Source organism: Schistocerca piceifrons, chromosome 4, assembly GCF_021461385.2.
Source record: "Schistocerca piceifrons isolate TAMUIC-IGC-003096 chromosome 4, iqSchPice1.1, whole genome shotgun sequence".
NCBI classification, from domain to species: domain Eukaryota; kingdom Metazoa; phylum Arthropoda; class Insecta; order Orthoptera; family Acrididae; genus Schistocerca; species Schistocerca piceifrons.
Genome location: NC_060141.1, coordinates 55,487,435 through 55,503,158, shown reverse-complemented (window position 1 = coordinate 55,503,158; position 15,724 = coordinate 55,487,435). Strand labels below are relative to the sequence as shown.

The following is a 15,724-nucleotide window of genomic DNA, read 5'->3' as shown; positions in this document are numbered from 1 at the left end:
AGAGAATGGATGATAAAACGACAGTTTTTTTTGTAGTAAATACTAAGAACAGAAAGCTATACACACAAGAAAGAGGGAACAAAATTAGAAACTGCCTCCATGCTTAAATGAACTTTGAACTCACTGTTTGGCAGATGAATAGTCTCAACAGGATCTGTACGCAAAAGTGATCCTTTCTCTACAAATGAGGTATTTTAAATATCCAAAAAGTGGAACATACGCCTCGCGTCTAGAGCAAATAAGTGATCGATAGGACTATGATAAAATTTTTTATAGTTATTTCAGTCTTATTTGCGCACATTGTTAAGTTAGCAGGGGTGGCTAGAGGACAAATGTAAAGATGTAGAGGCGCATATCACTAGGGGTAAGATAGATACTGCCTACAGGAAAATTAAAGAGACCTTTGCAGAAAAGAGAATCACTTGCATGAATATCAAAAGCTCAGATGGAAACCCAGTTCTAAGCAAATAAGGGAAAACAGAAAGGTGGAAGGAGTATACAGAGGATCTATACAACGGCGACGCACTTGAAAACCATATTATAGAAATGGAAGCGAATGTATATGAATATGAAATAGGAGATATGATACTGCGTGAAGAGTTTGACAGAGCGCTGAAAGATCTACGTCGAAACAAGGCCCTGGGAGTAGGCAACATTCCATTAGAACTACTGACAGCCTTGGGATAGCCAATACTGACAAAACTCTACCATCTAGTGAGCAAGATGTATGAGACAGGCGAAATACCCTCAAACTTCAAGAAGAATATAATAATTCCAATCCCAAACAAAGCAGGTGTTGACAGATGTGAAAATTACCGAACCATCAGTTCAATAAGGCACGGCTGCAAAATACTAACGCGAATTCTTTACAGATGGATGGAAAAACTGGTAGAGGCCGACATCGGGGAAGATCAGTTTGGATTTCGTAGAAATGTTGGAACACGTGAGGCAATACTGACCCTACGACGTATCTTAGAAAATAGATTAAGGAAAGGCAAACATACGTTTCTATCATATGTAGGTTTAGAGAAAGCTTTTGACAATTTTGACTGGAATACTCTCTTTAAAATCCATGGAGAAGAAATAAAAACTTTGAGGTTCGCCGATGACATTTTAATTCTATCAGACATAGCAAATGGCCTGGAAGAGCAGCTGAACGGAATGGACAGTGTCTTGAAAGGAGGATATAACATGAACATCCACAAAAGTAAAACGAGGATAATGGAATGTAGTCGAATGAAGTCGGGTAATGCTTCGGGTATTATATTAGGAAATGAGATGCTTAAAGTAGTAAATGAGTTTTGCTATTTGGGGAGCGAAATAACTGATGATGGTCGAAGTAGAGAGGATGTAAAATGTAGACTGGCAATGGCAAGGAAAGCGTTTCTGAAGAAGAGTAATTTGTTAACATCGAGTATAGATTTAAGTGTCAGGAAGTCGTTTCTGAAAGTATTTGTATGGAGTGTAGCCATGCATGGAAACAAAACGTGGACGATAAATAGTTTAGACAAGAAGAGAATAGAAGCTTTGGAAATGTGGCGCTACAGAAGAATCCTGAGGATTAGATGGGTAGATCACATAACTAATGAGGAGATATTGAATAGAATTGGAGAGAAGATAAATTTGTGGCACAACTTGACTAGAAGAAGGGATCGGTTCGTAGGGCATATTCTGAGGCATCAAGGGACCACCAATTTAGTATTGGAGGGCAGCGTGGAGGGTAAAAATCGTAGAGGGAGACAAAGAGATGAATACACTGAGCAGATTCAGAAGGATGTAGGTTGCAGTAGGTACTGGGAGATGAAGAAGCTTGCACAGGATAGAGTAGCATCGAGAGCTGCATCAAACCAGTCTCTGGAATCAAGACCACAACAACAACAACATATTGTGTTTTTGCCCAATCTACAGTATGTTGTCCATCCATATAAAAAACTACAGCTCATATGCCTCTAAAGAATCCTGTCACATTAAAAGTAATAATAAATGAGAAAATTTTGGAACAAATATCCAACTTCATTTATCTAGGATGCGATATGAGTTTTAACAATGACAAAGACATTGAGAAGAAGGTTAATAAAAGAAGGTTAATAAATATCAAGTTATCTGCGGAACAAATGGAAGAACTCTGGGAAGGAAACCAAGAAAGAAAACACAAATGAAATGTTACAAAGCTATGGCTGCATCTATTTTTTTACAAGGTCCCGAATTGTGAAGTGTAACAAGTGAAAACAATATGGAGCTATAAGATCAGATATAAAAATCTTTTCAGTTAATGACAAGATAGAAAAGAATGGAATGAAATAGAAGGAACATGATGGTAGAATGACAGAAGATAGGTTACCAAAAAAGATAATGAATTATCGATCACCTGGATAGAGAGAACTGGGTAGACAGCTTAAGCGATGGATGGTTGGTAGAGACCGGAAGAGGTGACGGTAACACTTAATTCTTGGAAGGACTTGATGGCGATGACGATTTATTTTAATAGCAAGTTCCAGATATTTCCGTTTTGCCCTCCACATCCGATCTCGCAACCACACTATTGTGAGGTGATGCTACAGTCGGAATTGACCGGTTGGTATGCGAGTGACGAAAAATCAGGCATCACTACTATTCGACCAGCAAGAGAAGGAGACTTTGTGACTTGCGGTTCCGTAAAGGTATTCGGTTAAATTCCAAACCTCTTCGCAGTTCCTCCTGGAACGACAGCATGTGACACAGGTAATGGTGACCGTGCTTCAGCATCACATTGAAGTATAAATTCATAATTTTTATGGTTAGCACTACAAGTACAGATGCAAATTGACTTATTTTTTGACAAATCACAACAGGTTTCGGCCTCATTGATGGCCATGATCAAGTGGACGTAAATGTGAAACTGTCGTGAACTCGAAGGTTGGTTTAAAGACCACCGTAGTTTAATACGTAAGGTTCTATTCCACGTGGTATGCCGTTGCCGAGGCCTTCGATCTGAATTACCCAGCCAATTATAGGTGGACCTCAAGTTTAATTCGGAATTCGAAACGAGGTGGTACTCAGCATTTTTCATATTAACACACATTGATAGAGGTTAAAAGAAATGATCAACTGAGATATGTTACTGGTTAAGTGTAGCGAACTACGCCAAAAGTTCCTGTAATTCGCTAGGCTGAATCAATAACCTGTTTCATCTAAATCTACAGCTACATAGATACTCAGCAAATCACATGTAAGTGCCTGGCAGAGGGTTCATCGAACTACCTTCACAATAATTCTCTATTATTCCAATCTCGTATAGCGAGCGGAAAAAACGAACACCTATATCCTTCCGCACGAGCTCTGATTTCCCTTATTTTATCGTGGTGATCGTTCCTCCCTATGTGGGTCGGTGTCAATAAAATATTTTCGCATTCTGAGGAGAAGGTTGTTGATTGGAATTTCGTGAGAAGATTCCATCGCAATGAAAAACGCCTTTTAATGATGTCCAGCCCAAATCCTGTATCATTTCAGTGACACTCTCTCCCATATTTCGCGATAATACAAAACATACTGCCCTTCTTTCAACTTTTTCGATGTACTCCGTCACTCCTATCTGGTAAGGATCCCACACCGCGCATAGTATTTTAAAAGAGGACGGACAAACGTAGTGTACGCAGTCTCCTTAGTAGGTCTGTTACAGTTTCTAAGTGTCGTGCCAATAAAACGCAGTCTTTGGTTAGCCTTCCTCACATCATTTTCTGTGTGTTCCTTCCAATTTAATTTGTTTGTAATTGTAATTTCTAGGTACTTAGTTGAATTTACTGTCTTTATTTTTGACTGAGTTATCGTGTAACCGAAGTTTAACTGATTCCTTTTAGCACTCATATGGATGACTTCACACTTTTCGTTATTTAGGGTCAACTGCCAATTGTCGCACAGATATGTTTTCTAAATCGTTTTGTAGTTTCTTTTGATCTTCTGATGACTTTATTAGTCGATAAACGACAGCGTCATCTTGCAAACAATCTAAGACTGCTGCTCAGATTGGCTCCCAAATCGTTTATATAAGCACGCAATTTCTCTGTAAGCTGCTTGTGTGGTACCGTGTCAAAAGCCTTCTGGAAATTCAGAAATACGGAATCCATCTTAAATCCCTTGTCAATAGCACCGAACACTTCATGCGAATAAAGAGCTAGTTGTATTTCACAGGAACGATGTTTTCTAAACCCATGTTGACTGTGTGTCAATAGACCGTTTTCTTCGCGGTAATTCATAATTTTCGAATACAATATGCGTGCCTGTAATTAAATGGATTACTGCTACTACCTTTCTTGAATATTGTTGGTAAAAGCCGGGCGAGGCTGAAACTGGTGATGAATAGCCATGAAGTGGATCAGTTAGCCTCTATAGACGTCATGTTCGCTATTTGTAACTTACATCTGCGGGAAATTCGCCACTTCACACTACTAGGATCGCCTCTCCATCGTTAAGAAATGATAATGTCACGATCCAGTTCATCAATAGCCTTACGAATACGGCGAAAGATCAGCTTTAGAGATTTTCTGATTTTGTTGAACTGAATCACTTACACCCCTCTCGCATTTCCACGTGTCCCCTTCCCCGTCCTTCCCATGTAACTTCACTCCTGCTGTTACAAGTCTGACTGCCACTACCCCAGACCGCAGGACATCTACTAGTGAACATTAATATGGAGTGTGTCCACACATCGCCTTTATGACGACTGGAACTCTGGTGGTGGCTCTGAGCACTATGGGACTTAACATCTATGGTCATCAGTCCCCTAGAACTTAGAACTACTTAAACCTAACTAACCTAAGGACAGCACACAACACCCAGTCATCACGAGGCAGAGAAAATCCCTGACCCCGCCGGGAATCGAACCCGGGAACCCGGGCGCGGGAAGCGAGAACGCTACCGCACGACTGGAACTCTGCTGGCGACACTTTCAATGAGGTATCTGAATGTCTGTGTTGGAATAGCAGCCTATTCTTCCTCAATATCCGAAACCAGGGAGGGTAGTGGTGTTGGACGCTGAGTTCATAAGTGAAGTCGACGTTGTAACTCATCCCAGACGTGTTCCACTGGGTTCAGGTCGGGACTCTGGACAGGTCAACCCATTTCAGAACTGATTTGTGCACAAACCTTTGCCTCATAGATGTGTTTTGTGTTATGGGCCGTACTCATGCTGATACAATCACCAACTCCGATCTGTTCCTCACTGTACGCAGTACGCAATTCTACAAAATGCGTTCACATACTTCCAAATTTACTATTTTCTAAAGTGCAACAAGAGGTCCACACCGCAACCACGAAAAACATCCTCATACCATAAAACCACCTCCCCCTTACTTCACAGTTGGCACCGCACATGCTGGCAGTTAAGGTTCTCGACACATTCGCCAGATCTAAACCCTTCCGTTGGACTGCTACAGATTCATCATTCCAGATCATTTGTTTCTATTCGTCTGTCGTCTTTACACCACAACAGGTGTCGCCTAGTACTGACTAGAGCAATTTGTGGCCTACGAGGAGCCGCCTGGTCATTGTAGCCCATTCCTTCTAACTCTCTGCTGTGAGGTAATGGGCGAGTTGTGGCGGCCTGGAAGTGTTATATGTTCGGAGTTGGGGCGGCCGCACAGGACGCTCGTCAAAGCCGCGGCCCGGCAGCCACCACGTGATGCCGGACGTTGGCCGAAGCAGGAGGGCTCTAGCCCGACCGCGTGGCTGCCAATTCCATGGCGGTGCTGAGTCAATGAAAGAGACTTGTATGCCGAGAGTGCCAAAAATGGCGGACTTTGTGAAACCATCATGGCAGATATTTCCCAGTTCGTATAGAAATTAATAGCAGCCAGATGAATCATAATACCTCAAAAAGAAACGTGTACATTACCATTATTTGCAAGACGATTCTGATGGTGTAATCAGATTTTCAATACCTTTATTAGTTTAAAGTTTAGTATCTGACGGTAAATTATGCAAGTAACACCCAGCAACGAATTTCCAAAATTTAAACGCTTCATCCGATTTCGTCGATCGGCGTGTCTTTAAGAAGCTATTAGTGTAAAATTAAATTGGTATGAATTACAGGCATGTAACTTGAATAATAGATGAGATATTGGAGGTCAAAGTAGCCGATTACTATCGATCGCGTCAGGCCATAAGTACTCCACAGTTACACGACAAAACGGATGTAGCATGCTTATACATATATTTATTTATCTATGTCTTTGTTTATTTCCGATATATACTATTCATGAAGAAATAGATTAAATGTTTACTGTGGTTTAGAAAGTACAGAGCCATTAGGCTACTGGCCTACCTTTTGTTGTATTCCTTTGATATGTGTTTCTTTAATTTGTTTATGTATTTAATAATGTGTGTTAGAGCGTGTTTATGGTCCAGCCGTAGGAATATTTATTTCATTTCAAGTTACTTAAATGTAAATCCAGTATTTAGAATGTGTTTCATTATGAAACTTCCTGGCAGATTAAAACTGTGTTCCCGACCGAGACTCGAACTCGGGACCTTTGCCTTTCGCGGGCAAGTGCTCTACCAACTGAGCTACCGAAGCACGACTCACGCCCCGCACACACAGCTTTACTTCTGCCAGTATCCGTCTCCTAACTTCCAAACTTTACAGAAGCTCTCCTGCGAACCATGGAGAACTAGCACTCCTGAAAGAAAGGATACTGCGGAGACATGGCTTAGCCACAGCCTGGGGGATGTTTCCAGAATGAGATTTTCACTCTGCAGCGGAGTGTGCGCTGATATGAAACTTCCTGGCAGATTAAAACTATGTGCCCGACCGAGACTCGAACTCGGGACCTTTGCCTTTCGCGGGCAAGTGCTCTACTAACTGAGCTACCGAAGCACGACTCACGACCTGTACTCACAGCTTTACTTCTGCCAGTATCCGTCTCCTACCTTCCAAACTTTACAGAAGCTCTCCTGCGGACCTTGCAGAAGTAAAGCTGTGAGGACGGGGCGTGAGTCGTGATTCGGTAGCTCAGTTGGTAGAGCACTTGCCCGCGAAAGGCAAAGGTCCCGAGTTCGAGTCTCGGTCGGGCACACAGTTTTAATCTGCCAGGAAGTTTCATATCAGCGCACACTCCGCTGCAGAGTGAAAATCTCATTCTGTTTCATTATGTTTGTGTGGGTGCGTTGGATTGAAAATTTAGCGCGAGCGCTCTAGCCAATCAAAGCGCTCGTGAATGGGGAGACTGGATGGAAGCGAGTTCGGGAGTTCTGCACAGGACGGCACAGGACAAAGGGAGGATCAGACAGGACACAGGAAGGGCTGGACGCGACGGCGCTACGGACGCACAGTCGCGGGAAGGACTTGGAGAGTGGAGCGGTTTGCTCGTGGTCGCGGCATATAGAAATACTTCGGAGTGCCGACTTGTGCACTTGTGAGATTTCCGTGGCTTCTACAGTGAAGACGTAGTGTGCGTTTAGAAGTGAATATCTCGCTAGCTGGGTTGTCGTTCACAGCTAATTAAGTGCAGTAGGAACCTATTGTTTCTTTGTTATTCAACCTATATTTTATTTAATTGCAGGACCATTGACACCAATAAGTGTTTTACACAAATATATCGCATTCTCAAAAGTACTTCTACTATCGTACTCACCATGTAATGTCGTTAAGATAGTACCTGCTGATTTTATTTCATTGCAATCTTTCATTTATAAACGTCTATGTTAATTTCAAAATTCGCAATTGCCGAGTGACAGGAACTTCGAACATTCGATCCCTGTGTGTATTCATATTGTATACTGTTGACCCAGCAGTATTTGGCTTGTAATGCAGTAACTACGTATCCCAGCCCCTAGACAACGAAACCAGCCAAAATTTTTTATACTGCAATGTTGAGACGGAGGGTACGTAGCTGAGGGCCAACATCAATTCATTTCGCATATTACTGTCAGAAAGCCCGCACTGCGCACAGTCATTGTTCCAGCTGGACGCCCTGTAGCACTTTGCAATACCAGACTCATTCTTTCTGATTATTTCACGCGATTTTTCTGCAATGCACGAGAATCTCGCTGGTCTTGGTTTAGCTATGGTTGTTCTCTCGCATTTACACTTCACGATGACAACACCAATAGTCGATTAGTGCAGCTTTAGAAGGGTTGAAATTTCCATGATGGATATGTCCTCAGTTGAGGACTAGTGGCTAGACCACGTTCAAAATCGCTGAGCTCTCTTGAACGGCGCATTCTACTGTTACTGCTTCTCTTCTGTCACCACAGCGCTTTATACTCATGAAGTAATAAGTGCTATCGACAGGGGATGTCAAATTGATTCCGAATTTTTAGATTTCCAGAAGGCTTTCGACACCGTTCCTCACAAGCATCTTCTAATCAAACTGCGTGCCTACGGAGTATCGCCTCAGTTGTGCGACTGAATTCGTGATTTCCTGTCAGAAAGGTCACAGTGCATAGTAATAGACGGAAAGTCATCGAGTAAAACAGAAGTAATATCCGGCGTTCCCCAAAGAAGTGTTATAGGCTCTCTATTGTTCCTGACCTATATAAACGACAAACGAGACAATCTGAGTAGCCGTCTTGGATTGTTTGCAGATGATGCTGTCATTTACCGTCTTGTAAAGTCATCAGATGGTCAAAAGGACTTGCAAAATGATTTAGATAAGATATCTGTATTGTGCGAAAAGTAGCAATTGACCCTGAATAAATAAAAGTGCGAAGTTATTCACATGAGTACTAAAAGAAATCAGCTAAATTTCGATTACGCGATAAATCACACACATCTGAAGGCTGTAAATTCAACTAAATATTTAGGGATTACAATTACAAATAACCTAAATTGGAACGATCACATAGATAATATTGTGGGTAGAGCAAATCAAAGACTGCGATCCATTGGCAGAACACTTAGAAGGTGCAACAGGTCTACCAAAGAGACTGCTTACACTACGCTTGTCCGCCCTATTCTGGAGAACTGCTGTGTGGTGTAGGATCCACATCGGGTGGGACTGACGGATGACATCGAAAAAGTACAAAGAAGAGCAGCTCATTTTGTATTATCGCGAAGTAGGGGAGATAGTGTCACAGACATGGTACGTGAATTCGAGTGGCAATCACTAAGACAAAGGCGTTTTTGGTTGCGACGGCATCTTCTCATGAAATTTCAATCACCAGTTTTCCTCTCCGATTGCGAAAACATTCTTTCCGCAGCTCGTGGACGTGCGGTAGCATCCTCGCTTCCCGCGCCCACGTTCCCGGGTTCGATTCCCGGCGGGGTCAGGGATTTTCTCTGCCTCGTGATGACTGGGTATTGTGTGATGTCCTTAGGTTAGTTAGGTTTAAGTAGTTCTAAGTTCTAATGACCGTAGATGTTAAGTCCCATAGTGCTCAGAGCCATTTTTGAAAACTTTGTGTTGGCACCCACCTACATAGGGAGAAATGATCATCACGATAAAATAAGAAAAATCAGGGCTCGCATAGAAAACTTTAAGTGATCGTTTTTCCCGCGCGCCGTTCGAGAGTGGAACGGTAGAGAGACAGCATGAAGGTGGTTCATTGAACCATCTGCCAGGCACTTTATTGTGAATAGCAGAGTAATCACGTAGATGTAGATGTAGACAGTACTGCGCGCCCCCTTATATACTGACGGGACCGCCCCTAGTGACATCTGGTGATAAATTCCGCACTACACAGGAATGTCCTAATACTTTTGTGTAGAAGCCATGCGGAGTAGCCGCGCGGTTTGAGCCGTCGTGTCACGGACTGCGCGGCCCCTCTCACCGGAGGTTCGAGTCCTCCCCCGGGCATGGGTGTTTGTGTTGTTCTTCGCATAAGTTAGTTTAAGTAAGTTTAACTAGTGAGTAAGTCTAGGGACCGATGACCTAAGCAGTTTGCTCCCTTAGGAATTCACACACATTTGAACATTTTTGTGGTGTAACCGCCAGACACCCCATTTGCTAGGTGGTAGCCTTTAAATCGGCCGCGGTCCGTTAGTATGCGTCGGACCCGCGTGTCGCCACTATCAGTGATTGCAGACTGAGGACCGCCACACGGCAGGTCTAGTCTAGAGAGACTCCCTAGCACTCGCCCCAGTTGTACAGCCGACTTTGCTAGCGATGGTTCACTGTCTACATACCCTCTCATTTGCAGAGACGACAGTTTAGCATAGCCTTCAGCTACGGCATTTGCTACGACCTAGCAAGGCGCCATATTCAGTTACTATAATGACTTCAAGAACGTATTCTGAACAGATAATATTGTGAATCATGTACCGTCAAGAGCGACGTTCATCATTAATGGATTAAAGTTAAGTATAAAACTAATTACGTCCGCTTTCTGAATTCTCATTCCTTGTCATGTTCCAGACCTCACGTCAGTATAGTTCTTCCCTCTTCACGCCAGCCTGCGTGAGCTAAAACGCGTGCATTTCGGCCTCCACTCGTAACACGGTGTTGGCTCTTCAGCTAACACAAAAATTTTTGTAGTGTAGATTTCGGCAGACAGTCCTCCGTGACGATTAAGGTGGTGCTCATCTTCGAAGGCGCGAATTTCTACTCACATTACGCGCAGCTTACAAAGAGAACCCTTTTCTGCAATATCGCAAGTCTTCGGTGAGTCAATAAGGCGTCTTCCTCCTCCGCAGGCAGTGGCGCGCCGTGGTAATGAGTACCGGCCGCCGTGCGCTACCGTGTGGTTACCGGCTGACCGTCCCGCTGCTAATGGCGGTCGCCGGCGACCAATCGCCGCGCCCCTAATCACGGGTCGCGCCTCTCATTAAGATAATGACGGAATCCTTGCGCGCTCCTCGGCCGCCGACAAAAAGACCAGCGCCCGGCCCCTCCTAATTGATGGCGCGCACCGCTCCACCGCCGGCGGCAATTTGTCGCTCCATCGGCGGCTCGCGCCGGCGTCGCGACGCCGCGCGCGGCACCTGGCGCCGGCGTTCTCGTCATTAGCGCCCGCCCTCTTCCTTAAACCGCGAAGAGGCATTTGGCTCCTCTGTGCTCACCGTGCACCGTCGCGCGAGCTGTAATTTCGACACTCGCCGTGCCGTCTTCTACTGGGCGTACAATAGAGGAAACGTTATTACGCTCGTTGAAAAAAAAAAAAAAATCTTCAATATGGACAATTTAAAGTACGCTTCTTTAGAGAAGCGGCAGAATGACTAGAATTCGAAGCCAACGAGGGAAGTTCTTGCTTTGACAGTGAAAAGTGATTTGTGTGTTGAAACCGAACAAGGCAGTGCAATGGACTCTCATTTGTTAGAACGGCGGTTCAGATTCACGTCCGAACACCTGCATTCAGACTTCCTTTGGTTCCCCTCAACTTAAAACTTCCTTTCGTTCGTACACGGAGATTCCGAGATGGTGTCCCACTTGCAGCTGGGACCGGCAGAGACGCACCCTTGAACCGTCCTCACACGGACCGAAGCCTCTAAGGTTGACGTGGACGAGACATTTGATCTCACGACAGCACGGTCGCCACACGGGACGAGCTGGTTAGCGAATTTTGCGTTCTCAGCGCTCTCCAGTAGCAGTTGTCGGCTTTCTTTGGCTCGCAAACCGCACAGTTTACTGTATTAAAATAAAAACACCAACACTGGCCAAACAGGCCCAACGGTGCCGACCGGCCGCCATGCCATCATCAGCCCTTAGGCGTCAACGGATGCGGATATGGAGGGGCATGTGGGCAGCACACCGCTCTTCTGGCAATTGTCAGTTTTCGTGACCAGAGTCCCTACTTCTCAATCAAGTAGCTCCTCAACTGGCCTCACAAGCGCTGAGCGCACCCCGCCTTCTGAGACCACTCGGCAGATCCGGACGGTGACCCGTCCAGCTTGTAACGCCGGAAATGAATATCCTCCTATTTCCATCTATTGTACTATAATTTTTTTTCCTTATTTTGTTACCTGAAGGTATGACATATATATATATATATATATATATATATATATATATATATATATATATATTGCAACAAACGGTGTATTTCTATCGCTGCAATAAAAACTAAACGAGCAGCGATAGAAATACACCGTTTGTTGCAATATGCTTGGGACAACAGTACATTTTCAGGCAGACAAACTTTCGAAATTACAGTAGTTACAATTTTCAACAACAGATGGCGCTGCGGTCTGGGAAACTCTATAGTACGATATTTTCCACATATCCACCATGCGTAGCAATAATATGGTGTAGTCTCTGAATGAAATTACCCGAAACCTTTGACAACATGTCTGGCGGAATGGCTTCACATGCAGATGAGATGTACTGCTTCAGCTGTTCAATTGTTTCTGGATTCTGGCGGTACAGCTGGTCTTTCAAGTGTCCCCACAGAAAGAAGTCACAGGGGTTCATGTCTGGCGAATAGGGAGGCCAATCCACGCCGCCTCCTGTATGTTTCGAATAGCCCAAAGCAATCACACGATCATCGAAATATTCATTCAGGAAATTAAAGACGTCGGCCGTGCGATGTGGCCGGGCACCATCTTGCATAAACCACGAGGTGTTCGCAGTGTCGTCTAAGGCAGTTTGTACCGCCACAAATTCACGAAGAATGTCCAGATAGCGTGATGCAGTAATCGTTTCGGATCTGAAAAATGGGCCAATGATTCCTTTGGAAGAAATGGCGGCCCAGACCAGTACTTTTTGAGGATGCAGGGACGATGGGACTGCAACATGGGGCTTTTCGGTTCCCCATATGCGCCAGTTCGGTTTATTGACGAAGCCGTCCAGGTAAAAATAAGCTTCGTCAGTAAACCAAATGCTGCCCACATGCATATCGCCGTCATCAATCCTGTGCACTATATCGTTAGCGAATGTCTCTCGTGCAGCAATGGTAGCGGCGCTGATGGGTTGCCGCGTTTGAATTTTGTATGGATAGAGGTGTAAACTCTGGCGCATGAGATGATACGTGGACGTTGGCGTCATTTGGACCGCAGCTGCAACACGGCGAACGGAAACCCGAGGCCGCTGTTGGATCACCTGCTGCACTAGCTGCGCGTTGCCCTCTGTGGTTGCCATTCACGGTCGCCCTACCTTTCCAGCACGTTCATCCGTCACGTTCCCAGTCCATGTTGTCTACAGCACACTTGCACGTTGTGAACAGCACACGCTTACAGCAGAAAGACGACGTACAGAATGGCGCACCCACAGACTGCGTTGTCTTCTATATCTTTCACATCACTCTCAGCGCCATCTGTTGTTGAAAATTGTAACTACTGTAATTTCGAAGGTTTGTCCGCCTGAAAATGTACTGTTGTCCCAAGCATATTGCAACAAACGGTGTATTTCTATCGCTGCTCGTTTAGTTTTTATTGCCGTTTCAAATATACCGGTCATTTCTGAAACACCATATATATATATATATATATATATATATATATATATATATATATATATATATATATATATATATATGCATTTATGTCGATGTATAGTTGGTTTGATTTGTAAATAGTATTTGTATTTTTACGCTGGGTCTGGCCTAGGGAAAACTATGCTGTCGAACGAATACCTCGATAGGTCGTGTGGAGAACAAAAGTGTTTAGGATATTTGGTAGTGTGAACTCGGTCGCGTGGAGCGCGGGCAGAGCAGAGGGAGTCTGGCTGGGGTAGTGCAGTGGAGCAGGTGTGTTGTGGGACGCTCCCGCGAGTTGCCGCGCTTTCGGGGTTTGGCAGCGTGTAATTGCGCTCGACTTGCTACGATAGTTTCTGACACGGTGTCGCGGACGGGAAGCATCATCAAGAGCCCGTTTCGCCTGGTGACCGTGTCGAGAAGAAGGCGCGCCAACATCCAGCTTCTGCAACAGCGACGGCCGACAATGAGTGACTGTCGCCACCTCCTCGATCGACGGCTTCAAACCTTCAATCAACCAACACGGAAGACTGGAAGCACGTAAAGTTTTAGAGCTGTATGGCAGACCTCAGCTTTTAAATCTGTTGCATCACAAAAATACAGCAACTTAGCATGAACCTTTGTTGCTCATTGTCCCAATTGCATTACCAAGTAGGGTCCTTTCCTTTTCCGGAATGAACCCGAGTGTCGTTGATATTCAAACGCCAGCATTAAAGTTCAAAATGGTTCAAATGGCTCTGAGCACTATGGGACTTAACATCTGTGGTCATTAGTCCCCTAGAACTTAGAACTACTTAATCCTAACTAACCTAAGGACATTACACACATCCATGCCCGAGGCAGGATTCGAACCTGCGACCGTAGCAGCCGCGCGGTTCCGGACTGCGCGCCTAGAACCGCTAGACCACCGCGGCCTGCCAGCATTAAAGTGATATCATTCCATTTTACTGCTTTAATTTCAAAGTTCAGTTAAGGTATTCATAGCTGGCCACAATATTTAGATTACACAAGCACAAATTAAGAGTGCGAGCTTTGTTACCATATTTTATCTTACCTGTGACTGCAGCTCAGCTTGGTACGTACTAAATTTTACTATTGTTAATTGTTCAGAATCATTTAATTCAAGTTCAAAGTTAAATCTCTTATTTCTAAATTGCGTAGATTCAAGTAGCTTTTGAAATGATTGTTGAGGTAGCCCAAGACTAATCTTATTTTATTGAATTTCGTAGTGCTTCAGAAACAAAGTTCACTATTAATATTAGTCACTAAATTAACTTTCAATTTTCCAGTTTTATTAATTCTTTTGCTAAAGTAAGTCAGAGTGTAGCGAAATTTATTACTTCTGACAAACATTCAGTTTTCACACAGCATGTGTCAACCTTCAGTTACCACGCTTTTAGTGCTAATTGTATGTGCATTAATCTTTCATTTTCAGTTATTATAATAGTTGTCCATTGGACTGGCGACCGTAATTTTCCACAAAACTCAAATATCTAATTAACGCCAATTAATGGTTAACGTAGCGACCGCACATTTACTTTATTTATTAATTTTACCCTTTTCTCAAAATTAATTTTCACCAATTTCATTTGCATTTTTCCTTTCATTTAGATGCCACTCTTTCCTCCCTCTTTACCGACAAATTAATCTCGGTGACGATTGCTTTTCCCAAATTTCCATTAGGTGCACGCGGTTTAATTTTTCACTGTCATTAAGGACGATAAGTGAGGGGGAGGTTACAAATTGCTAGTCAGGTCCGACAATGCCTAACTTTGGTGGTCTGACGGAAACCGGTGTTACCACTGCGACAAGGCTGTTGGCTCTGTATTGAAATGGACTCACGTAAAACAGCTGCGTTAACTCTATCAACGACTGTCAAAGAAGAGTGGAGAAACTCGCGAAGAAGAGTCTGGACTTGTCCATCGCTTGTAAAGTCAATTTCTGTTAGCGGAACACTACATAATACTGTACAATGATCCGAGATGCATACTAATAGAAGTGGTTCGTCAGGTCAGCTGAATTTTCGTTAACGTGTAATGTCTAATAAAATCAATTCGCGCCCGCATAATATCAATTTTTGATGCTGCATCGACTAACAAATCTCTAAAATAATGTACTTCATCATATAGATGCCAAGATCGAGATTCGTTTTGTAATTTCATTCGAACAGAAGAGGAGATTTTCTCGAAGCTTCCAGAATGAGATTTTCACTCGGCAGCTGAGTGTGCGCTGATATGAAACTTCCTGGCAGATTAAAACTGTGTGCCCGACCGAGACTCGAACTCGGTACCTTTGCCTTTCGGGAGCAAGTGCGCTATCATCTGAGCTACCCAAGTACGACTCACGCCCCGTCCTCACAGCTTTACTTCTGCCAGTTCCTCGTCTCCTACTTTCAAAACTTCAC

At 43.9% G+C, this 15,724-nt stretch overlaps 1 protein-coding gene and 1 non-coding gene across 2 annotated transcripts in view; both read right to left on the bottom strand.

Moving 5' to 3' along the window:
- Nucleotides 1-15,724, bottom strand: part of LOC124795589 (LIM/homeobox protein Lhx9-like) — a 353,505-nt gene that overhangs the window by 179,262 nt on the left and 158,519 nt on the right. The window lies entirely within an intron of this gene.
- On the bottom strand, nucleotides 6,476-6,550 carry Trnas-cga. The gene has a single exon. It is a non-coding gene; the product is annotated as a tRNA-Ser (tRNA).